This window comes from Phoenix dactylifera, unplaced genomic scaffold (genome assembly GCF_009389715.1).
Source record: "Phoenix dactylifera cultivar Barhee BC4 unplaced genomic scaffold, palm_55x_up_171113_PBpolish2nd_filt_p 000586F, whole genome shotgun sequence".
Lineage (NCBI taxonomy): Eukaryota > Viridiplantae > Streptophyta > Magnoliopsida > Arecales > Arecaceae > Phoenix > Phoenix dactylifera.
The window spans coordinates 1,472-27,787 of record NW_024067986.1 but is presented as its reverse complement, the minus strand read 5'-3'; the positions used below and the strand labels follow the sequence as shown (position 1 = coordinate 27,787).

The following is a 26,316-nucleotide window of genomic DNA, read 5'->3' as shown; positions in this document are numbered from 1 at the left end:
TCTAACATGGTATCAGAGCATAGTTTCCTAAGCTCAAATCATGGGGTTTTTATATGAACAAACCTCTCCTTCTTTTCTTCGTTGAGCCTCTCCTTCTTTCCTTCATTGAAAGTTTGTCAATTGAATCCACTATCTTTTTGATTCGAGGACATTTTTCAATAGTTGATGGTGAATCTTCAGCCCCTGTTTCTCCATCTTACTCATCAACTTACGTACCTTCTCCCTCAGAAGATCCTAACAGTCCTTTTCTTCCTTCATCATAGTGATAATGCTAACAATGTGGTGGTTACTCCTCCCTTGATTGGTTCTAATTACCTATCATGGAATCGATCATTCACACTAGCCATTTCCATTAAGAATAAGCTGGGATTCCTTGATGGAACCATTCCTACTCCAGATTTAACTAGCTCCCTTTACATACCCTGATTGAGATGCAACAACCTGATTCTTTCCTAGATTCTTAACTCCATTTCAAAGGAGATTGCATCAAATGTTCGCTACATCAGTTCCGCAAAAAAAGTATGGGAGAAGCTCAAGGCTCGGTTTGCTCAACCGGATAATGTTAGAATTTATCATCTTCAACATCAACTCAGCTCAATTGTGCAAGGAACACAATCTGTAAGTGATTACTTCACTCAACTTAATGATGTCTAGGAAGAACTACGCAATTATAGACCATTGCCCTCCTATTCTTGTGGACATTGCATTTGCAATATGGTGGGAACCATTAGTGAAGCTCAGTAGAAAGATTATGTACTCAAGTTTTTAATGGGATTAAATGACTCGTATGATAGCATTCGAGGACAAATTATTCTCATGAGTCCCATGTCTTCTTTGGATAAAACCTTTTCACTGGTTTTACAAGAGGAAAGATAAAGGCAAACATGCACCTTAATGCTGCCCAATACTGAATCTTCTGCACTTGCTGCAATCCATACTAAAAGAAAAGATAAGGCTGAAATCATATATTATTGTGAAAAATCTGGGCACACTAAAGAAAAATGTTACAGGTTGATAGGATTCCCACCAATTTCAAATTCACCAAGACCAAACCTGGTAATTCTAATGGTTTTTTCCAGAACAAATATTCAGCAAACCAAGTGTTCTCTCAAGGCCAAGAGAAAGAATTGATAAATCCATCTAGGTTGCCTCTCACCCAAGCTCAAGTTCCGCAGCTCATTGCTCTCTCAATGTTCAGACGTCTCATCAGCTCAATCCAAGCCGCTCACAAACATCCAAGCCACTCACAAACATCCAAGCCACTACTTCCCAACTCGACTACACCCACTAACACAACAAGCATTCAGCATCATTCTAATATGGCAGGTATAAATCTTTCTAAAACCTCTGCTATTCACTCCATCTTTTCTGCCGGTCATCAGAATTCTGCATCATCTAACATGCAACTTACTTCATGGATAATAGACACAGGAGCAACTGACTACATGGTCTGCTCCACTTCATTTCTTCCCTCCATAACATGTGAAACTCAAGCACATGTTCAGCTACCTAATGAAACCAAAGCAAGGGTGACTCACATTGGCATAGTCAAAATTTTAGAATTCTTAATGCTTACTGATATCTTATGTGTGCCTTCCTTCACTTTTAACCTCCTTTCTATCAGCAAACTCACTCACAGTTCTTTTTCCTGCCTTAGTTTTTTGGATAAATTTTGTTTCATACAGGACCTCTCTTCATGGATGACGATTGGACTTGCTAGAGTTCATAATGTCCTCTACTTTCTTCTTCCAAGTTCGGCTGACAACCACCCTCTTCCTGCCGAGAATACTTCACCTTCCTGCCTTCCTTTGATCTTTGGCATTTTAGATTAGGACATTTATCCAACCAGAGATTGAATCTAATTCAATCTCATGATCCTGATGTAAGGTGTAACAAACAAATGCAATGCACCGTTTGCCATTTAGCTAAACAGAAAAGGAAGTCATTTCATATGAGCATGTATGTTGCTTCTTCTCCCTTTGTTTTGATATATTGTGATATATGGGGTCCCTATTCTCAAGCATCCATTCAAGGTCATCATTACTTCTTAACCATTGTTGATGATTGTAGCCGGGTAACTTGGGTGTACCTCACGAAACATAAATTTGAAATAAAATCTCTCTTGCAGTCTTTCATTTGTATGGTCCAAACCCAATTTAATGCCAAAGTAAAACAAGTCAGAATAGATAATAGTGTAGAATTTCAAATATCTGAATTTTATAATTTCAATGGGATTATACACCAAAAAACTTGTGTTTATACTCCACAACAAAATGAAATTATTGAAAGAAAATATCAACACCTCCTCAATGTTGCTAGAGCTCTTCTTTTTCAAGCACCTCCTCCAATTAAGTTTTGGGGAGATGCTGTCCTAACATGCACTTATTTGATCAATAGGACACCCACTCCCATTCTCAACAAGTCACTTTATAAAGCTCTTTTTTCTTCCACTCCTTCTTACACTCATTTAAGAGTTTTTGAGTTTTTATGCTTTGTTTCCACTCTCCAGCATAATCGAACCAAGTTGGATCCTCGAGCCAGGAAATGCATTTTTCTTGGGTATCCAGCAGAGGTTAAAGGCTACAAAGTCTATGACTTGGAAAATCAGTCATATTTCATTTCCAGGGATGTCATCTTCCATGAATCCACATTTCATTTTCAGAATTCTAACACAAAAGTCTCTGCATTTTCTCCACCTTCATCAGATCTAGTTCTACCTCCAGCTTTACCATACTCATTTATCAACCTATCCCACTCCTCAGACAGAAACCACCAACCCTTTACCTCACTCTCCAGCACCTAGTTCTTCCCCTGCATGTACAGATTTAGCTGTGCCACCTTCAGCATGTACAACTCAGCTGTGTCACCTTCTGCATGTCCAGACTCAGCCGTGCCAACTGAGTTACCCTTCCTTAATGAGTCCCAGAACCCTGATGTTTCTATGATCCCTCTTAGGAGGTCTAACAGGGTCAAACATCCACCAAACTATTTATAGAATTATCACTGCAAATTAGTCACTACTACACCAATTGAACAACCAAATTCTCATTCCACTATCCACCCTCTACATAAGCACTTATCCTATGACCATCTTTCTCCATCTCACAAAGCCTACACACTCTCTCTAACTTTAGCCAAAGAACCTACAACCTATAATGAAGTTGTAGTCTCTCAGCATTGGAGAGATGCAATGAGGGTTGAAATAGATGCTCTAGAGGCCAATGGAACATGGACCATCACTGCTTTACCTCCAGGAAAAACAGCAGTAGGTTGCAAATATGTCTACAAAACTAAGTTAAATTCAGATGGGACAATTGAGAGATATAAAGCAAGATTGGTAGCTAAAGGTTATACACAAAAGGAAGGCTTTGATTACCATGAAACCTTCAGCCCCATAGCCAAACTCACAACCATTAGGGTATTCCTTGCTTTAGCAGCAATATACAAATGGCATTTATGTCAATTGGATGTCCACAATGCATTTCTTTATGGTGATCTAGATGAGGAAATATATATAAAATTACCTCCGGATTTTCAAATTAAGGGGGAGTCATCCAATAGAAAATCAGTATACATATTACATAAATCTATCTATGGCCTCAAGCAAGCCTCTCAGCAATGGTATTCAAAATTCTCCTCTTCTCTCACTACCATTGGTTTTTAACGGTCCAAATCTGATTATTCTTTATTCACAAGAAGTGATGAGCATGGTTTTATAGCTCTTATAGTTTATGTATATGATATCATTGTGGGCAGCAATAACTTGACAGCTATTGACTATATCAAAGCATATTTACACTCTCAATTCAAGATCAAGGATTTAGGAGTTCTGAAATATTTTTTGGGACTAGAGATGGCAAGATCAGCTGCTGGTATTCATTTATACCAAAGGAAATACACTCTTGAAATCCTTGAAGAGGCTGGGCTTCTCCGCAACAAACCAGTCACAACTCCAATAGAACCCAATCACAAGTTATCACACTCATCCAAAGATTTACTGGTTGATGTTACAAACTGTTGCCCAAGGTGACAAACCAGGAGGGGGGGTGAATTGGGTTTTCTAAATTTTTAATCCCTTAATCAATTTGATAGATGAATGAGTAATTTAGTTAATACTAATTAAGTACGTGTAGTGAAGTTAGTAAGACACTCAAGGCAAACACACAGGAAATATAGTGGTTCGGTACTCTCCTAAGCACCTACGTCCACTCCCCAAGCGTCCCCTTGGAAATTCACTATAATTCCGCGGATTACAGTTGGATTGTTTCCGGGCTCATAATCCAAAAACCTTTACACTTTGGTTTTTCGGGATCACCAAAAACCTATGTTGGTTTTGCAGGCTCACCAACAACTTACACCGTTGGTTTTACGGGCTCACCAACCAACCTTACAAGAGATTTAAAAAGGAAAGAAGTTTGAAGCTCCTAAATGAGCAAATATAACAAATATGAACTCAAAGAAGAGATGAGAGATAGTTATCGCTTTGGGATGCTCTTCTCTTCTTTGCTCAGGTTACTTCACTTCACAATGGGTTGGTGGAGCTGTTGAATGCACTTTCAGATTGCTCAACCACCTTCTTTTGGGTTCTGAATGAAGCAACTTGATGAAGAATGCTAGGGCTTGCTTTAACTTGAATGCTCTATTGATTTCTTACAAAAGGATTTTTTCCTCTGATGAAGAGTATCTCTTAAATACCTTCCAACCTCTATTGGTCACTCTACATTCGTTAGATTTGAAATACTAGCCGTTTCTAGCCGTTGCGAGCTCAAAAAGTACTTCTCTAGAACTAGCTGTTATGCTCCTGCCCGTGCTGGGGTCGACCCAATCTTTTCTGGGATCGACTCAAGTTACTGTTCATCAGCCTTGGGGTCGACTCAACCTTCTCAGGGGTCGACTCGACCTTCTCTAGGGTCGACCCCTGCTATAGTGGGGTCGGCCTTCTCAGAAACCACAGAAACCTTATTTTTTCGGCATTTTCACTCGGGTCGACCCGTGCTAAAGTGGGGTCGACTCAAGTTCCATTGGGGTCGACCTTCTCAGGGATTGCAGAGACATGGTTTTTGAACACTTATCCTAGGGTCGGCTCAAGTCTTCCTGGGGTCGGCTCCATCGGGGGTCGGCTCAAGGAAAGTTGGGGTCGACCTTCTCAGTAAAATCCAGAGAGTTGTTTTCTTGGACGCTTCGAGTTGGGGTCGGCTCATAGAAACTTAGGGTCGGCTCCTCTCTTGGGGTCGACTCAAGGAAACTTGGGGTCGGCTCCACTTACTGTTCATTTGAGCCATTTTTCCAAGGATGTGCCAGAGTCGACTCCACTTCTTCTGAGGTCAACTCAGCACACAATTTCCTGCATCTTAAGGTTAGGCTGATTCATATAATTAATGGAACATATTTCAAGTAATTTTGAGTGTATGCCATGGTAGAACTCCATACCCTTAACAATGAAAATTACTGTTTTGCCCTTAAGAGTATATTTCATTTGAAACTTTGCTGAATTAGATTTAAAAGCTTTCTAACATTTTTATCTCGTTGTTAATCATTGGGAGTCGTCTTGATCTCATTCTTTCAATGTATCAAGAGTGTGGTATTCATTAGTGGTGTATTAAGTTAAGCTATATTATTAATTTGATATTCTCTCAATTGTTGTGTTAATCATCGAAATAACACTATCATCCTCACAAACTTTAGAAGATTGATTGGGAGACTCATCTATTTGACAATCACCAGACCAGACATAACATATGCTGTCAATATTCTGAGCCAATTTATGAACAAGCCAACACAAATTCATCTACTTGCAGCTCACAGAATTCTGAAATATCTAAAGGAATCCATAGGTCAAGGTATTTTCTTCTCTTCTCAATCTCCTCTGCACCTTAAGGCCTATAGTGATTCAAACTAGACAGCATGTCCAGAAACTAGAAGATCAGTCACTGATTTCTACATTTTTATTGGAGATTCTCTGGTTAGCTGGAAATCCAAGAAACAGGCCACTGTTTCTCGATCTTCTGCAGAAGCAGAGTATAGAGCATTAGCTCATACGAGTTGTGAGATTGTTTGGTTGATTACCTTGTTGAAAGATTTCAAAACAAACCATCCACAGCATGCACTCCTATGTTGTGATAATCAGGCAGCACTACATCTCACTAAAAATCCGATTTTTCATGAGAGGACTAAGCACATAGAGCTGGACTGTCACTTTGTCAGGAAAAAGGTGTTGGCTGGTGTCCTTAAACCAGTCTACATTGCTTCAAAATTCCAATTTGCAGATATATTTACCAAAGCTTTATCTGCTACTACATTCTATTTTCTGTTATCCAAGATGGGCGCATTAAACATACGTGCCCATCTTAAGGGGGAGTCTCAAATCTACAACACCATCAGTCCGGATGCAACTCCAAGCTGCAACTCCTCTATAGTAGCACCATTGGCTTGACACTTCAAAGCCGAAAATCCAATCTCAAAGCTAAAACTTCATCGACTTGATCCAACTCTTCCAGCTCCACAACATTATAACAGGAACACGTGAAACTTTAACAGTTTTTTCACCACGTTTCATAACCAGAATAACATCCATAACATTTCATAACAGTTGTCTAAAACTTTTACTGAAACTGCAACTATTTCCGGTTATGCTCAGCAAGATTAGTTACATTCTATTAGTTTTTAATACTGCTTAATACCTAGATTAGTTACCCCCTAATCTGCCATGGACATGTATAAATACTCCTGGGATATGTACAAATTGAAATGAAGAAAATAGAATCTCTTCTAACTTTCTCTTCTCCTCTGTTTTCCTACTGTCTTCCTTCATTTTTCTAACACCGATGTATAGTTAAATTATGAAATTCAGAAATTTCGCAGCGACGACTATAAGTCTTCAGCATCGAGTTCCCCAACCACCGATTTCTTCTCTTGCACTGCAATGATTCATTCTTCAACCTGCTCCATCTTTTCAAATATATTTCTAACCACTTCCTTATTCCAGATTTACAGAGTTTCCTGTAGCATGCAACTTGTAATAGTTTCTAAAGGTAGGAAATGACGAGACATCGCAATTCCAAGCTTCTTGAACCACTATCTCTCTTGACCCTCTTCACTTCTCCGCTTGGAATCATAACCATTCTCTCGATTCCAGTCTCCAACTTAAACAACCCTTCATTATATTAATGTACAATGAGACCTACTAACCTGTCGCCCACTTCAGAAATCAAAAAGTACTTTCATAATTTTTATTAATTTTTAATTTAAATAAATATGATTTTGGATAATTACGTTGTGAATCACTATGTCAAAAATATTCATACAAAAATAATATTTTGTGAGGATATACACATAAATATTAATTTGAAGAACACTCATACAAATTTCAATATTTAAAAAGATATTTATGCAAAAATTTAAAATTTTTATATATGAAATTACATAAATGCCCTCCAAAATTGTTATTTGCATACATACATACGTTATAAATATTTCTTTTTGTATGTTTACCCGTTAATAGTATTTTCCATTATTTCAATTTTAAACTGTTAACTTCTTAACGAAGTCAAATGGCATGGATACATATGCCAAAAAAAAAAAAAATACAAAACAAGTGATGAGGGTATACGTATAAATATCAATTTAAAAAAAAATATTCATACAAATTCTAATATTTAAGAATATATATATATATATATATATATATATATATATATATATATATATATATATATATATATATATATATATATATATATATATATATATCAGTGACCCATGGCTGCTGCTTGTTTAAAGACACTACTCGCACAAATTTGCATATCACGGATGGAAAATGCCTCCTCTGTGGAGAAGGACCGAGATTAGACGAGACAATCAGCTCCAGCCATCCCACTTCCCCTCGGCATACCATATCCTTTCACATGAGCAAGATTGTTTTAAGGCAACATCTATCTAAAGCTGGTGATGCTGACGAATCTTCCACCTATCCAACATAAATGGTTCTAGGCTCAGGTCGAAATTTTTGATCCCAAACATACATGTTCATGTGCTGATTCAACAGACAGGTTGGCTAAACAAGCCAACAACCTAAATGCAAGCATGGAGATCATATATAAGGGATCTTGTATGATAGATTGTGTAAAGATACATCAAACTGATAAGAGTAATTAATCATTAAGTACATTATCCAAGCAATCAAATGGTATAAATTCTTGGCGATCTATCGCATAATGAAACATTAAATCTTGATACCAAAATACATACCATCAACATGCAATATTCCAATATAATCAACTATATTTTGGGGGTCCATGGCGAACGAAAGTGTTTGAAGCAAAACAAATCCGAACCACCTCTGTACAGCTTTGGAAAAAGAAAAATCGAGAAGCAAAGAAAAACAATATTCCTCTAAAAGAGGCCACTGCAAATGGATGCCTAAATGTACATATATATCAAGGACATCCATCTATCTAACCCGACAGATCCTTTAACAAAGGCAGACACTCAGATAGGAATTGATATGCCCTTACTTGCCATACCATCAAGAATATCATTCAGTGCTTGACATAGCCCCACAATCTGCAAGTTATGGAAAATTATATAAGGATAAACTTAAAGGATGATTAATTCTAATATATCAATAGCTTGTCCTCAATGACACATCACCAATTCTTTATACAGGTATAGATATGTACCTTAAGAAAGTAGTTTAGGTAGAGTAACAAAAAATCATGGGAGAAAGACAGTTCTTGATGAAAGTAGCCCAATGAGGTTACTATTACAACTAGTTATACTACCATGTGCAAATGAACTTGACCATTACTAATGATTTTAGCTATTCGATTAACTTTAAAAAAGATTTCAACATGGGTTAGCTAATATAATTTATCAAATTGTTTAATATTTATTTGACGCATCATGTTATTAGACTAGAAAAATTTAAATCATGCTATCACCAACAAATCACTATGAATTTGGATTTTGGAGGATGTGGGACTCTTATTAAGCACGGAACATGGAAATCCTTTCCCACTTTACTTCCCTTCTCAAGAGTTCAGCAATGTTAGAATCTTTTTTCAAAGACTCAGGAGAAATCTAATTAGGGATGCTTTGGGAATTGAAAAATTGGGAAATATAGCAGCTTTTATATGCATCATTAGGATAATTGTCCAAAGGTTCTTTTCCCCAACAATCTAAAGTGTGCAAATTTAAGGAATGAAAGAAAGGGTGTGTTCTGTTGAATATGCACCACAATATTGCAAAGGCATGTTACAGTTGGTAGCACCTGCAATTAACCAGACTCACCTGCTGATCCCACTGTTGTAATTCTTCAGTGTCATCTTCAAAATGTATGACAGCTTCAACCTGAAATAAGCAATATGCAACTAAATATTTGCAAGGTAGAAAAAGAAACATGGAATCACAAAATCTTAGGAAAAAATAAACTATGATAATATACCGGTCCAGTCAAAATCCATATGAAAACAATAAGAGATCTCTTTATTTTAAACCATACCAGATTGTGTTGTAAAACACCATTTTGATATGTAAAGATTACATCTTTGCACACTCTTGCATCATTTTCAGCCTGGTCCTCTAAACTTCCCTACTCTTTTTACACCACCTGTACCATGACATCATTCACCAGTACCAACCCCCTCAAGATATCTGCCTGATAGCACTTAGTGAAATGATACCTGTTCGATTTGCCCTGAGGCATTTCACAAGTATTCTTCCAAGTTTCTACCACATCCAGCTTAACCTATATTTACATGTACACCTATGAATGCAAATGCAACTAGTTTATTGCTTGGTTGCCCCCCTTTTTTGTTGTTAAAGATAGATAGCCCCTCATAACACTTGTATTATTTGTCAGCAATAATCACAAAACAACTCTAGCTGGTCTTCATTGTCCAATAAAACTCTCCTGAACCAACATATGACCAAGAATTTAAGTTCTGGTCTAAACTGTAGAGTGCCACATTATGCATTACATGCCAAATGGTTGCCAGGCACTGGAAGCACATTTGTGCATCATTTGATTGTTGAAGATAAATAGCTCCCCATAAAACTTATAATGAGTATCATTTGCATGCAATAATCATAGACGATACTAGCAGGTCCTTTTTTCTAATAAAGCTCCTCTGTGCTCTAATTGATGACATATGACCAACAATTTAAGTTCATTTCCAAATTATAGTGCCATATGATGCATACCATGCCCCATGGCTGCCATACACCATGGTAAGTAAGTGTGCCGTGTGCATGCAAAGGAAAAAAAGAGGCACCATAATAGATAGTCAAAAAAAGCATCCATAAGATATGGTGTTGCTTGGGATCCCAAAAAAATCATATATTCAAGTAATATGAAACTCAAGATGATCTAACTGATAGTTGACACCACCCCTACTAAAACTAGTTAAGCATCCATCTGCAGAATTGTTTCATCATGCAAATACTACAGGTTTGTATGCGGTTTTCCCCACAATCACCAGAAGTGAATAAACAATTGAATTAGATCACAAATGCGAGAGCACCTAAACCAATAACAAATTGACTTAAGTTCCAGCAATATCGGTAAATATTTGATAAACACACTTTTTTTACTAAAAGACCTAAACATATCTTACAAGAGCAGCAAACATTAAAATCACGGTAGGCAGAACTATCCCGAACCGACCAGTTTGGGGCATCTCGAGCCGTACCGACAGTGGACCAGAACAGTTCCGGCAAAGAAACCGAGATGTCGTCGCCGGAGAGGGAGCAGGAGAAGGAAAGAGAAGAAAAGATAGAGCGAGCGGGGGAGGGAGGGAGGCCGGCAGAGGCCAGCGCTGGTGTAGGAGGTGGAGGTCGCGGTCGGATCCCTGTTTCGGCCTCCGCATCCTGCACCAGCACCGGCTCTCCACGGCCTCCACCTTTCTCCCTCCCTCTCTCCCCCTTCTCTCTCTCTCTCTCTTCCTCCCTCCCGTGGTCTGCGTTCGCCCTCTTCTGTGTTGGTACAGGCCCGGCACGGCACAGCGCGGGCCCGTACCAACTCGCGCCGCCGAACAACCAGTATAGTGCCCGATACCGGCACAACAGACCATGTTTAAAATAATTGCTTTGAAAAATGATAAAGTTGCATTCATCACTATCAGTAAGTAGATTGTTGTTTAGAGTAACTATTTATAAGTAATAACGAATTTCAAATTGCCTGAAGTTCAAAGAGTATTAAGTAAATATTTGATAAGCAGACCTGAGAATGAAAGACCTAAAGATAAATTTTAAGAGAGCTGCAAATTTTGACATGATTACCGTATAAGATGATAAAGTTGCATTCCTCATAATTATCGTTCAAAATGTCTATTTTAACCAATAATTAAGTGAATTAACTGTAAACATCCTAGCATGTAGTTTAGCTTATTTTTGAAGTAATGGCACCTCTCATGGCTGTGCCAGAAATAGCTCCTGGCTGTTCTGTACTGCTTACAGCATGTATGGTTTACCAGTTTGTCATTTGTTTATCATTGCCAGACCAGTACGGGTAGCTACTTCCATTTGTGTCCGTATGACTACCTCTTGTGCTTACTAGTCTATTGTCATCAGGATACTTCTTGTAGTCACTGACACTGTTTTCTTCCTCTATTGCTCTTTTATGCTATTCTATTTTTATATTTGAATAAGGAAGCATCCCCAAAAGTCGATTGAACTCCAGATCTTGGGCACTCAATGGAAAAGTTGCTGCATTTCCTGTCAAATGACAGAAACATGAACGAAGAATTATACCTGATCGATTGATCCCCTCATTCTATCCTCATAGATCATCCGTGAGGCTATTTTTTCAGCCTGCCAAAATCATGAAGCTAAAGTATGTCAGAGATAATTAAAAATATTAATATATGTTCTAAATGGGTCCATAGTACAAGGAGATGGCAATAATTGAAATTTCAGAATATACAAAGGATCACAAGAGAAAAGCAGAGAAGCATCAGAATACGAAATTACATATCAAAATGGCATTAAATTGGCTCACTATACAATGCCAAGCAAAAAGATTTAGCATCGAAAAATTAAGCGAAAATTTCTACATCATTACAAGAAACAATAACAGGCCTTCTTCCAAATCAACAAGCTCAAAAGAAACAATTGGCTTCATAGAAAATGTAAATGAACATCCACTTGTCCGCTCACATGCATGGATGTAAAAAAAGAGACCATATCTATTTGGTCACTCATTTCTAGCTTCCACATGCAAAAGCAAGCACTGGCTTCCTATAGGCTTTTCCAGCTTTTCTTGCTTCTAGCTTAACCATAAGGTGAGGCTGAAATTCACTCTTGGTTCAGCACCTCATTCATAGTTACATCTATAAAAAACGAACAAGGCATCTTGTTACAGGAAACAGCTTCAAATACTAGTTTCTTAACAAAAACTATCTGTGGCTACTGTAGAGGTATAAACTCTGAAATCAACTCATCAACCTAAACTTCCAAGCAGATGGAAGAGTGTGAGCCAATTAAATTTAGCCACAGAAAAACTACTTCATCTATTATGGTTTTCACAGGGCGACAGTTTAATCTGATTGGAAACAACAAAACACATAATCTGGGAACTCAGTAAAGGAGTCAGAGAGATACCTTTCTCCTTAGACTTACATTATGGATTCTTTTGTGCAGATGCATTCTTCCTAGTATATCTAGGGCGGTAGTACCCTTCAAGTACATAACTAGACATATTCAAGAATGTAGATCAGCCATTTTCAGGAATTTAAAGTTGTTCTTTTCGTACTTATATAACCACATCCATCTAATAAATAAATAGTTGTTTAACTTTCAATTCAAAAGAAAAAATAGTCAGAGTCATTATTCCCCAATTACTGCATACTCGAACTAAACAGTAATCCGAATAATAATGAGCTTAGTTCCCTGACAACTTCAGAATGATGAGACATTTGAGATGCAAAATTTCCATCACCCTTCAAGGAAGGACATCCAACTATAAAATCTTGGACCTTTCCCTCCGAGTAAACCACCAAAGGAACACCATGTTTAACAATTTTCCTTGGACAAGGAAAACAAAACTATTTGTTTAAGTTATATCTGATTTTTAATTTGAGGAATGCTGTCTAGAACCAGTACCATATCTCTATGCAAAAAGTGAATCTTTCTTAATCTGTCATGGCCTTTAATAAGAAGATCATCATAGATACAAGAGAATCATCTCTTGTTTCCCGAAGACTAGAGGGGCAGACGAAGACCGATATTGTGAGTTCCACATTTGGGGTAAAGTATGTTGTTTGCTTTTTCTTTTGCTGCTTATTGAGTAAATCAGAAATAACATTAGTGGATATACCTCATCCAATCTGTCCTTTGATTGAGAAAGCTTTTCTAGCATTAAACACAGGATTCTGTGCCTATCCATGCTCTAGCCAATTGCTGACTTTCTGATAAACCATAAATCAGATTGAGATAATCATTTCCTCTGGCAGAAGAGTCAGAGAACGAACAGGAAATGTCGTGCATTACTGGCCTAAGATTATGCTTCTACACCTAAAAAAAGGCCAGCATGGTAGGGATAAGACCTCTCTAGGAAGCCCTTGTGAAAACCAAAAAATATCAGACTTGTGGAAGACAATAACAGTACTTTGGTTACCATGGCATGACAGATGAATAAGTAGTAAGGTAGCTGAGGCATTTTAAGAAAACCTACGATTTTCCCCTTTGGGAGCAGAAAAGGCTTTCTTCAAATGCATTATTTGTGCCACTATAAGGGATATGATTTCTCCCAATTTACTACCTGTGAAAAAGTTGCCCAAAATTTTTAGTTTTTCGTTGAGAAAATAGTGGGTACACCATTAACAAAATAATTCTTCTGGCTGCAAAAAAAATGATGGAGACGATCAACCAGATTCCAACAGCATAAATGTTGGATCAACTATTCCAGGACAAAATGTCAGTCATCCCCAAAGTCAAACTTCTCATGTGGAAGGTACTTTAGGGAAGATAATCAGCCAAATACATTCACAAATACAGTGAACCCAAATGATTCCTTTAATGGTTCAAAATCACATGCTGCTAAGCCATAAGTCATTATGACTAACTCATACCGATCATTTATCAAGTAAACCCAACTTACTAGGCCGATGTCGACCAAATTCAGTATTTGGGACTAAGAAAAGCTGAATCGAACTGAACCGGCCAGTTCAGCCCGAACCGAGCCGACCCGGTCTCCGACCGAGTCAGAGGCCGGAACCTGCCAGAATCGGACGGACGGTTCAACTCGGTTCGAACCGGTACCGACGGGTCTCGGTACCGGTTCGGCGAACATTGTTTGGACTGACCCAACTTTAAACAATGAATCACTTGGTCAAATCTAGATTTTGTGCCATTCTTCATTGATAACCTATCTTTGCATATTTTTGCTAAATTTGGTGACTTGATACCAACTATGTATTAATATGTTGCTCAATTTCATGAATTGGACAAATTTGTCAGCACACGCCCTTTATATAAGACAGATTGCTTGGATTTCTAAACAGTTTTCATAGAAAGCTTAGAAGAATGGAGGCATATTTGAGAATTGGGATACTGATAAACTTCCCTTTCTATCACAGAATTCATAATATTTTTTCTTGGTATAAAACATGAAGAAAAAGGTGTGGAGAAACAGCAAGAAGTGATCAAAGGCATGTTTTATTAACAATTCCACATATAGTTGTGAACGGACATTAAAAAATACAAAAGTTCCTCTTATGTGATTTTTTTTTGATTAAAAATGCCAATTTGGAATTTAAATACGTATGCCCATTTCTATTTTGTTCACATAAATAAGCAATAAATCATAACTTGCTCGCTATGCATATACATGACTCATAAGTGTCATCAGGATCATCAAGAAAAGAACTCCTCGTCAAATCAACGCGACTGAGCTTTAGCACATCCGATCTACCTTTTCTTATTCAATACTTGGTTCCTTCATAGTTGCCACCTACATGGATGATTAAAATCACACAGTGGTTCGTCTTCCTTTTGTGGGAATTGCTTCATCATGTAAACAACATACGACTCGTATCTTGATGATCCTATATCAGCTCCCACTGTATTATGTTTTGTCCACATAACACATATTACTTCAACTCTGAATGAAAGACTGAGGAGCGCTGAATTAGGTTTCAAACCTCAAAGTGAAAAGCACGGAACCTATTTAATTTGTGCCAAAATTATATAAATATGTTTTAAGCAGTATATATGTTACTATTTTTGAATTTTGAATTCATTATTTTCCCTAACAGAAAGTAGGAAGAGAAATATCCTCTGATATCCCCATTCATGCATCACGAATTACATATTGTTATATCATGTATATTATATTTTGTCTACTTTCCATAATTTCATATTAATAAACATTCATGCATAGTCAGGTCAAAAGTTTAACATGTCCAATAAATAAAAATAGCATTTATCTGGACAAGTATCTCAAGTGCTGGCCAAATGGGGGATAAAAAGGATAAATCTCATCTTAGTTCAATTTATATGTTTTACAAGATGTTTAGGGATTGATAACTTTTCCTTATGTAGGGATCAAAAGGTCAATACTTTATGGTTTATTTTGTTGGCTTCAGAAGGATGAGCTGGGCAAAAGCAAGTTTTTTTTCGAGCAGAAGGGTGGAATAGGCAAGAGAAAGTTGAAAACTACAAATTAGTGGTGACTCATTCAGACAACAAGAAATAGGGAAATTTTTGGAATGAATATAAGGACCGAAATAGTTCAGTCAATCACACATTTTTTGGCACAAGTAGTTTTGAAACAGCAACAAAGGTTAGCATGAGATCAATGAGGCCAGTTTATAGAGCCAATTGCCCAAAACATATTATGAATTAAACATGAACTAAATCTCTAAGGGTTTGAAGAGGGCAGCATAAAAATCCATTATTTATAAGACTGTAAATGTGCTGATCAAAGTAGTTAGAGTGATGTTTCGATCATGAATAATTGCAGAAGGCTAAGAATATGAGTCAAGCTTTCCTCCATATTGAATTAGTCCCTTTAGTGTGATTTTCAGGTGACTCTACAATAGCCTTTAAGCTCATTACACGTCCAGAAAACTGCAAAATTCTTTGCAGTAGACTGAAGTAATTAGCTGACAGACCACAATTCAGTTAAAATTTCTCAAGTTTTCAGGTGCAAAATTAGTCTATTGATTGGTTGTACAACGAGAGAATCTCAGATGGCAACTGATCTGAAAAGCATACAACATCTAAGACCAGTTAGGTTAGACTAGAACCAGAGTACTAATCTTTTGCAGAACCACTTCACCGACTGGAAACCTAGGTGTATGTACTATAAGAATACCTTTTTATATGACTTCAGTCTCTTGGCAACTAAAAGAATATAGGAGACTATGGACTATGCTGTATCATATTTTATATGACTTCAGACCCATCAACCTCTTGGACAACTAAAAAAATATAGAAGACCCACTGGTTATGCTGTATCATATTTAGACATAGGTACAAAATTATTATAACATCAAACAAATACACAGCAATTAAAAGACAAGTTATTTACAGAAGAAGAGTAATAGCAAAAATAGGAAAAAAATGACATGTTTTGCAAAATGCATGAACAATGGCGTATAATTATATGCGAAGTGGCTCACATGAAAAACTATCATATAGTCACAGTACAGACAAGAATAATCTAAAATACAAATATGAGCATATAGTCAATCAACAGCTCTCCAATACCACTACTCTGCATGGAAAGTCATGTAATCAGGATTAAATCAGTCAAGTGTGTACCTTTTGAGGAGGAATACCCAATAAGGTTCCTAGTTCTTCAAAGCTGTTTCAGTGCGAAAAAATATCTAATTAATTATGAATTATAACTGGTTCAGTATAAGGGAAATTGGAAGTAATTTTATGTTTTCCTCCAACCTTATGTTTGTATAGAGCTTGCTTGCACTCAGGAGATTATGCTCAATCATCGCACGATCCAGCACAGTGAAATTATCTGGTAAAAGAGCTTTCTGTTTGAAAAGAAATGGATAAAAGTTGATATGGTTTAGAGAGAGCAAGAAATGAAAAATCAAGAAGGCAGGGCATGGTTACCTGGTGTGGTTTCAATTCCTCAGCAAATGCATCAATCTCTGGTTTTCTCAAAATTCTTTCAAGATAGACCTGAAAGCACTCATATGATCAAACCTCGTCTAAGAAACTGAAGAACTGCAAAAATGTAAGTCATCTTGCCACATGGAAGGCCTCAAATTTGAAAAAAAGGGTTTGAAATGAATACCTTCTGTAATATTGGGTAAATCTTCAACTTTGAGCACCTTTCATCCTAATAATAAAAGATAAAACACAACATCAATTTTCAGTGATCTGAATATTTTGAGAATAGAGAAAGCATATGCATGTCGGAAGCTTGCAAATAATATATGCCAGTTCATGACAACTTTCACAAGGTGAGCAGTTTCAGACACAGCATAAATACATAATACAGATTGGAGTTCGGCGCTTAAAATTCACAGGCAAGCATCGATATAAAAGGCTGCAGAATGACTTCATGTATAAATATTATTTTATGGGTTCCTAACATGCTCCAAACTTCAAAATGCATTTTGCCAGCCGTTATCCAGATGAGGCTATCTTTATTTATCATTTACTATAGTGTTAGAACATGTAGATTGTATTCTTTTTTTCCAATAAATATTTAATAAATATAGTATGCTCATATAAGAGAAGTGAACACCGCTAAACAGGTGTTTCCTGAGTCCAAATAAGAAAGTTGAAAGTTGAAGGTTGATGACCAGGATTGAAATGTAATACTAATGAAAATGAATCACTAAGGAGGAAAAAAAACAAATAGTTAATTGGAAACTTTGCGTCAGTTTCAGCATCAGCAAGACTATACGAGTTTCAGTTTTGGCAGGTGGTTCAGGTTGAAAATTATTTAAAAAAAATCAAAAATTTCAATTACAAGTATGAATAAAATTAAAAAAGTGAAGAAAAATAAATCAATCAAGATAGCAAATTACAAATCATGTCAAAAAGTATCATCTTGCTTAAAGTCTGTCAACGTATTTTTTCTTACTTTTATGTTAAAAAGAGATTTTTTAAAACAAAATAATCAAAGGCCATGTTCATAGTATGTTACATCATTAGCATTCTAACATGCTAATAGAAGCCTCTAACCCTGTTAAGACTCTTTGGAGTGTAACTTTATAGTGCTACCAATTGTACTAAATTTGCAACAAAATATGTATCTAGCTGAAAGAAAGCCATGTTCATTGTATGTTACATCATTAGCATTCTAACATGATAATAGAAGCCTCTAACCCTGTTAAGACTCTCTGGGGTGTAACATTATAGTGCTACCAAATGTACTAAAAATTTGCAACAAAATATGCATTTAGCTGAAAGAAATGCTTCCCGACATTTAAAGAAATGAAGAAATGCAAAAAGATAAAATAAACAACCTACATTACATAATATTTGGCCCATAAGTTACTTTCAGCCTAAATCCCAAAACACCCACCCCAACCTTAGATCGGGTTCCAGCTAACACTCAAACATTTATTTCAGCTTCAAGTTCTGAGAAACCTCAATTCATATTCATAACCTAAATATAAAGAATATAGCATGTCAAATAATATTATAGTCATTCAACATATCAATAACTTATGCAGAATGTCATCAACCCACATACTCAAGACTGCACGGAATGGTAAAGAATAATAACAGATCAGAATTAGTCTTAAGCAAAAGCATCTGATTCCTTGAACTGTGTTACAAACTTGCCAGAGGAAAGTAAATGTCAAACAAAGGCAGTTTCAGTTGCTTAACAAAGAATTAACCCATCTGAATTTTGATATGGAACTCTTGACATGAAATACATTCAAAAAGAAGAAGACTCAAGCCTCCAGAAGAGAATGACATCAGCATTAATCGCCATAATCAAAGCCCCAGACAAAGATCAAAATTAACGATCGTCATTTCTCATGCCCACTGGCACCTTACGTACCCCATATAAAGATCAAAATTAACAACTGCCATTTCAAGTGCTTCATCACATAAAGAACTAGCCCATTTGAAATTTTGGGATCAGCCTTGATATAAAATGTATTCAAAAAGAAGAAGACTCAAACCACCAAAAGAGAATGACAATAGCATTTACTCGATAACCAAAACCCTGGACAAAGATCAAATTAGCAATTGCCAGTTCTCATACCCACTGGCACCTTACAGATCCCATTAGGAAACTTAACCAGTTAACATTCAGTAATTGACCCATGTCCCATTAGTGGAGGATATGCAAACTTAAAAAAGGAAGCTTCCAAATTTTGTTGATATCTGAAGAAACAATGAACAGTGAATTGAGAAAAAAAATTTCATGCTAAAGAGTGGAAGTCTTCCATGCAGTCCAAATTGCCGAGGAATCAAATGAATACCACCCCAAATTCTATCACAAAATTCCTGGCGATGCCCTTCCCTCAACACAACAACAGCAACAACAACAAAAAATGCGAAAAACCAAAAAGAAAGGAGGAAGTGGTGAAACCAAGTCACCATGAGTGCCCATGAAGTCAAGTTCAAACATGGTGGTTCCATGTAGTGAAAAGATCTAAGCAAACTAGAGGGAAAGATGTGTTTTACATGGGTATACAGTAGTCTCTAGGTGGCGGAGACTACATATAGGCATTATGCCTCTGCAAAGATGTTCTTCTGACAGATATTTCAATCAGACATGGGTTCATCTAACTACCTAGAGTTGGTAGCAACAGCGAGCAATTGAGTCAAATGGAAATGGGAAAAGAAATCGAGAGAAGAAAAAAGAACCGGGAAATGAAAAGAGAGAAAGTAAGAAAGAGGAGAAGAGAGATGGAATAAACTAAATAAGCAGGGACAGGAGAACTGCCTAACCTGGCCACTTTCTCTTCTCTTTTTCTATGAAAGAAACCACCATATTCTCCCTACAAGCAGTTATTCCCCTTTAATAACTAAAGAAGGCCAGGTCCTGCTAAAAGTTTGAGTCCTTTGAGGATGGACTTAGTAAAAGGAAAGAAAAAATATGTAATATTTGCAACAAAATCAGTAACTCCAACATTCTGAAAGAAAGAAACAGTATATTCTTGTTTTTGTTCAGTGGTTCTCCTAAAATCTATCAAGTGAAATGAAAAAAGGAAAAAAGCCTCTTTCAATGTTCAGGAAATATGTATGTCATGACAGCATAGAATGGCCCATTATTTATCTTTTGAGGCCTTTTCTTCAGGCCCCACAAGACCAAACTAAAGGCTCCTGTCCAAGGCCAACCTCTTTCACTGCATTCATATGCTTTCCTACAGATATTGCATTGCAATATATCATTATTCTTCCACAAAAAAAATATATATGTCCTATTGGTCTCCCTCGATTTCGTTTGCACGAAAGCTTTAAAACTTTGGCCGATATGCCGCATAACCATATATAATTGCTGCATATAGAAAATCCAACACGGTCAGGGGACCACATTTGAATACCACATTCGGAAACACCAAAAGTCGATGTGATTTGCTATAGAAAATAAGAATTTGTAGAAGTAATCTTTTAACTTCAAGCAATCCGTTTAGTCACAAAAAGCAGATTAATTTGCCACTGGTAAGATCTTTAAACTGCATGTATAAAGATCATTCTAGTCCCACATGAGGGTAGCATTAATACCTTGTACAAGGTAGCAAGAACACGAGAGCGTTGGGGACCAGCAGCAGCCAATATTGTGCAGGTCACAGCAGCACTGAGAGCTTGTTCCAGTGCATCCTCGTCAATTTCCCTGAGATTCGAAAATTTGTAACATATAAATGCATAAGCATTAATAAAATGATTTCCCTAAGAGCTTATAATGCTCAGCTGCTTGAAGAAATATGAACAGAAGCATGGAAGTTACCAACAGTGAACTCTAGTATATGTGAATGAACCAAAAAAATAGGGTTAAAGATATCTACCTAGTACAGCCTTGTTCACATAACAATTGGCCAAGGCTTAATAAAATTTAAAACATATTCATGCAAGTTCATATCAAGAAATCCATAGATATAATCTCAAATATCTGTGTAAATGTGCATGGTCATAAAGTTTGCATCTAATCTTCACAGCTTATGAAATTTTCACAAAGTTTTCTGAAGATGATGGGAAGTATCAGAGACCTAAATAACTATAAAAAGTTTAATAGAGCAAGAGAACAGAAGCACACATATAAGATGGTGATGGTAGCTGAAATCGAAATTTTTAGAAATAAATTGTAACAAATTCTTTTGAAAAAATAAAATAAATAATCATTAAATTATTACATTTAGGAAAAGAATTTAAATATTTTAATGATAAAATGAAAAATTTTCAAATTAAAAGCAGTATTTAACTGTATCTACAAGCAACATTTAATAAACTTACTCATCACCAATTTGACGCTTCTCAATCTGAGAAATCTGATAATAACGCAGTGCAGCTTCCAGAAACTTTCTCTTTAAATCTAATATCCTTGCATAACAAACCTTTTAAAAATATGACAAAATATAAACATCAAAAACTGCATGTACAATCTGGCATTTCACATAAATGGACCCTAGCTTCTCTCAGGGTAATTGTTTTCACCTTGTATTGTAAATTTAGGACCTCATGCTTACTACTGCTAACCAAAAAAGAAGCTTTATTGATAAAAGCCTCCGCATTTACGGCATCATCATCCTGACAAATCAAAGAAAATATACTGGTAGTGCAAATTTGTATTGTCCGGCAATATTCATTTAAAATCATGTAGAAGTATGTAACAGACAAACCGCAAGATAAAGACGAGCAATTTGGACACACTTGGACAGCTTGTATGTGTCATCAACCATTCTGAGAGAATAATCTCAATTAAATGAACTTCCTCACAATATATATTCCAAGTCCACATGTTACACAGGCAACAGAACTGAATAAGCAAACTACCCACCTTATTCCTGAATCTAGATCAATTCCGCTAAGCATTTGTGCTGCTTTTGACCATTGTTGTTCAGATTCATACAGTTCGGCTAGTTTCTCTCTGATGACTACCACCTGAGATTATTTCAAGTGCATAAGTTTTTGCAATTTAGGACACATGAGCAAGATTATTATAAGGCATGAATTAACTCCATTATTTACAGTTCTCCGTCACACATTCAAGCTACTTTAATTTCAATGCCATCCAGAAGACTAGAATGTTTTTGGATAGAAAAAGATGCGGGATTTTAGGGTCGATAACTATAAAGATTAACTTTGTGCAAGAAAATAGTAATCCAGTGTTTATACAGCCCACTACAACCATGTTTAAACTAAATGTTGTGGGATATTCTCCATATTTTGGTACTTCATGCAAATGCAAAATGTCATCAGTTTTCCCAAGTAATTATTGACTTATCATTCTATCTAATTTCATGATTGACATATTTCAGAGTTGTTAAATACTTAAAAGATCAAGAATAACAATTAAAGCTAGTATTAAAAAAATTCTAGACAACTCAGAAATTCACACAATGTTACATGAACACATGACATCAGTGTCAAGTGTTAGTATCCCAAATAATCCAACATGTTAACATTTAATCAAGCTGACACATAGACACATACATGTCTTACATATGCACATTTATGTATGTAAGGGTCTCAATATACAATGAATAATCAGCCAAACCAATTGTTCTTAATTTTGTAAAATAGATAACCTTTGTTAAATATTATGTTTGAATTAGTTATTTTGTTGTACAAGTGCAAACTTACACATAATGACAATAGCATCATGATTCAATGATTTGATGTGTGGAGTATCACATAATGCTCTGAGCAACCATGTGCTCAGAGAACTGATTTCACAACTTCTTTCTACATTTATTTATATAAATAAAAAATAACACACTTCTAAATTATTGTTTTCCATCATATCTGCATAACTTCCTTTTAAGAGATGAACCTCTGATCCATCATTGGCCTATTAATGGAAGATGACATCCTGCATATTGGTTCTTCCATTCCAACAAATCATATGTCGATTGGCCTGCACGATTGACAGTACATCTACTAGGCATATATGGTTGTCTTTGGCCCTAGCTAAGCACAAAATTCTAATTGTCAAAGAGTTGTCAGGAGTAGCTAATGCCCATGGTGGTGGAGTGGTCTGATATCCTTTGGAAAGGGGTGGCAACTTCAATTTCTCACCAACTAATTCAATTGACAACTGTAAGATATATAATACATTAGTTCCTCTGCAAGTGAGTTCTTGCACAAGTCATTTCTTGTAGATAGGGGTGGCAATGCTTAACCCGTTTAGCTTAATTCAACATGTTGTAGTTCAGCTAGGATTACCTGTTTAATGAAAGAGTTGGGTTGAATCAGGATTTTTGACCCGTTTGATAAACAGGGTTCAGATTGACAGGTTTTTGACTTATCCTCCATCCGAACCAAACCGATTGCCACCCTACTTGTAGAGGCTAGGCAAGAGAATGTGGGATCAAAAGAGAATAAGCATGCGAAGCTTGCGTAGATAACATACTTGATGGAGAGGATTGCAGTAGTTGGGGTGTCCATTTGGATTGGGTTGAGGTTCAAGGTCAGAAAATTTGACAATGTGGGTTTGGTATTTCATGGTATGGAACAGGAAAAGATTGCAATTGAGGCGCATTTGTAACAAATGGCCTAAGTTTTATTCAAGTTAGACTTGACACAAGGGAATGACTCATCACTTGTGCTGGTTCAAATGTCCTACAAAAAATAAATGTCAACATATAAATTTCAGTCCCACATTGATGGGGACATCAGTGCCCCTCATTCAGATGATGGAGTCAATTAGTTGCTTTTTGGTCGAGTCAATTTGGTTAGTTGCTTTTGTTATTGGTCAAGTCAGTTTGGTTAGTTGCTTTTGTTTTAGTCAAGTCAATTAGGTTAGCTGTGGGGTCAAGTGATTAGATCAATTGATCAATGTAAGACCTAATTATAAAGGTCCAATTTTGGGTGTGATCAATTGGTTTAATGGTCTAATGTTAGTAAGGTTTAATTTGGTATGTAATCAATTAATTGACTTAGTCAATTAATAGAAGGGTCCAAGTTTGGTTAGTTGTTAATTGTTTGACTTGGTCAATTCATGATGTAAGGCCTATATAAGGGCCACTCCACTCATAAATTAGGAATTGAATGATTGAATAAACAAAACCCTAGCCTTCTTCTTCTTCTTCTTTTCTTCCTCCTCTTCTCTTCTTCCTGCGTCTCTATAACCTCTTCTTCCTCCTCCTTCCCGTCTTCTTCCTCTTTCTCTCTTTCCCCTGCAGTGGTCCGCCATCACACATCCTAACTTCAGCAGATATTAGCTACATAATTAGCACATTTACTTGGCTATTTTTATTGTATCTCAACACATATTAGCCACATATCACACTTAAAAGAGAAGGAAAGATTCTGCAGCACAGTACAATTTGAAAACTTTGATAGTCAAGAAGTTTAAGACATGGAATTCAATTTAATTTACACTTGAAATGCCTTCACGATAACAATTTGCCTCTTTTTTGTTCTTCTTCCGTCTTTATTCTCAATTTTTTTGTTACAACCTCGGAAAAAACAATCAGAGCATTGGTCGAATCAAAGCGAGCTTAAATAAGTATTTCTTATTTGTTTTAAGGATTAAGCACTTGATTCTGAATTATTTCTTTATTTTCTTCTTATGACACATTGTCAATATTTGCAAGCGCAGCTCATTTGATTACCCTTTTTCCTCAAGTAGGAGGATTCGAGCTGGATCGAGAGTTCAATATAATGCCAAGAGATTTAGGATGTTCTTATGCACTTATAGACCAATGGGTTTTGCTCAAGCTTGTGCCAATAGCGAACAAGGCAATCCTGACATAAACCCACATTAGCCCAACTCATTGCCACCTCTATTGACAACCATGAAATATTCTTGGCTATGTTGCTTGACTAATTCAAACCTACTGGGGTGAATATCGACCATTTCCCAGATAAGTAAAATAAGCTCAGATATTGAATTAGTATAGTTTCAATTGAAGAATTGTCGACAGGAACAGAAAAGATGACATGAGAAAACCCAAGAAAAAAGAAGAAAAGGGCATCTTGAAATCCCATTAGACAGCATTAAGTACCTTGAATGCAATATCAACAAATAAGTAATTGGATGAGCTGATAGATAATAATAAGAATTATACTTTGATATGATAGGAATGTGGTGAGCAACAGCCCTCTTTAGGCCAAGAGTGAAGAAGAAATAGAAAAATAGAATGAATAATTAAATCAGAAAATATGATCAAGAAACATGGGTTCTAAATAAAGACAAAATATAAATGGATAGAGAGGATAAGTTTGCAAGGCAAAAAATCCATGTTTCACGAGAATTTCCCATGATGCCTAATACCGAACACGAGGTTACCAATCTCATTTTAGTCACCAATTTTTACCCCTTCCAGAGTGCCCTGGCTTTCTAGAGCACGGAATTAACGAAAAATATCAGGGGAAACGAATAATGAGATTAAAGGAAAGACCTGTTCTTCGAAAGAGACAGCCCTGGGTTGGATCTGAGCTAGGGCATAATGTTGCAATCGCCTTCTGGGGTTGTCGGGCTCCAGATTTCCCAGTTCCTGCGCGAAAGTCTGAAGCAACTGCCTGGATACCACCAGAGGAACGACGTCCGAGATCACTACCACGCAACAAATAAGGAAGAAATCGTTCAGAACCACGGAGAAGAAGAGAATGAGAGCAAAACCCTGATCTAGGAAGACTGAGAGAGATGATACTGTGATCGATGAAGCGCTTGGCCTGAGAGACGTCGGTGGGAGCGGAGGAGAGGACGGAGGCGAGAATGAGCTTGTACTGTTCGATCTTTTGCTTCTGATCGCGATGGAGGCGGCGCTCGCGAGGGCGCTATCCATGGCCGCTATCTTCCTCGAAACCCTAGCTCCGCTGCCTCTCGCTTCTATGGGAGAACGGGCGGGAGCCTGTCGAGATCCGGCTTTGCGGCCTTCGAGTCTCCGGACGAGCGATTTTAGTGACCCAGATATCGCGTCATCTCAGCGGGGATCCGAAACCGAGATATCGGCCGACATTGTTCTTTGGCTTAGGCCTGCAAATGGGCCATGTCATGAACCAAGTTGGTTAGGTCTGGTCTGACTCGTTTCTTTGGACCCAAGCATCCGATCTAGCTTTGGGAAAAAATGACCAGAAATCGCTCGATTTGAGTGGGTCGGAGCAGAGGGCGGCGAAGAGGCCCTGACTTGGGGCCGCCTCCACCCCATTGGGGTTGAACCGATGCCCCGGCGCGCGGCGACCACCGTGCAATGCAGGAGGTGGGCAGCAGTGCTACAG

The 26,316-nt window shown here is 37.0% G+C and overlaps 1 pseudogene; it reads right to left on the bottom strand.

Annotated features, from left to right (window-relative positions):
- Positions 1 to 8,162: 8,162 nt before the first annotated feature.
- Positions 8,163 to 25,893, bottom strand: LOC120106632 (annotated as a pseudogene).
- Between the last annotated feature and the right edge of the window lie 423 nt (positions 25,894 to 26,316).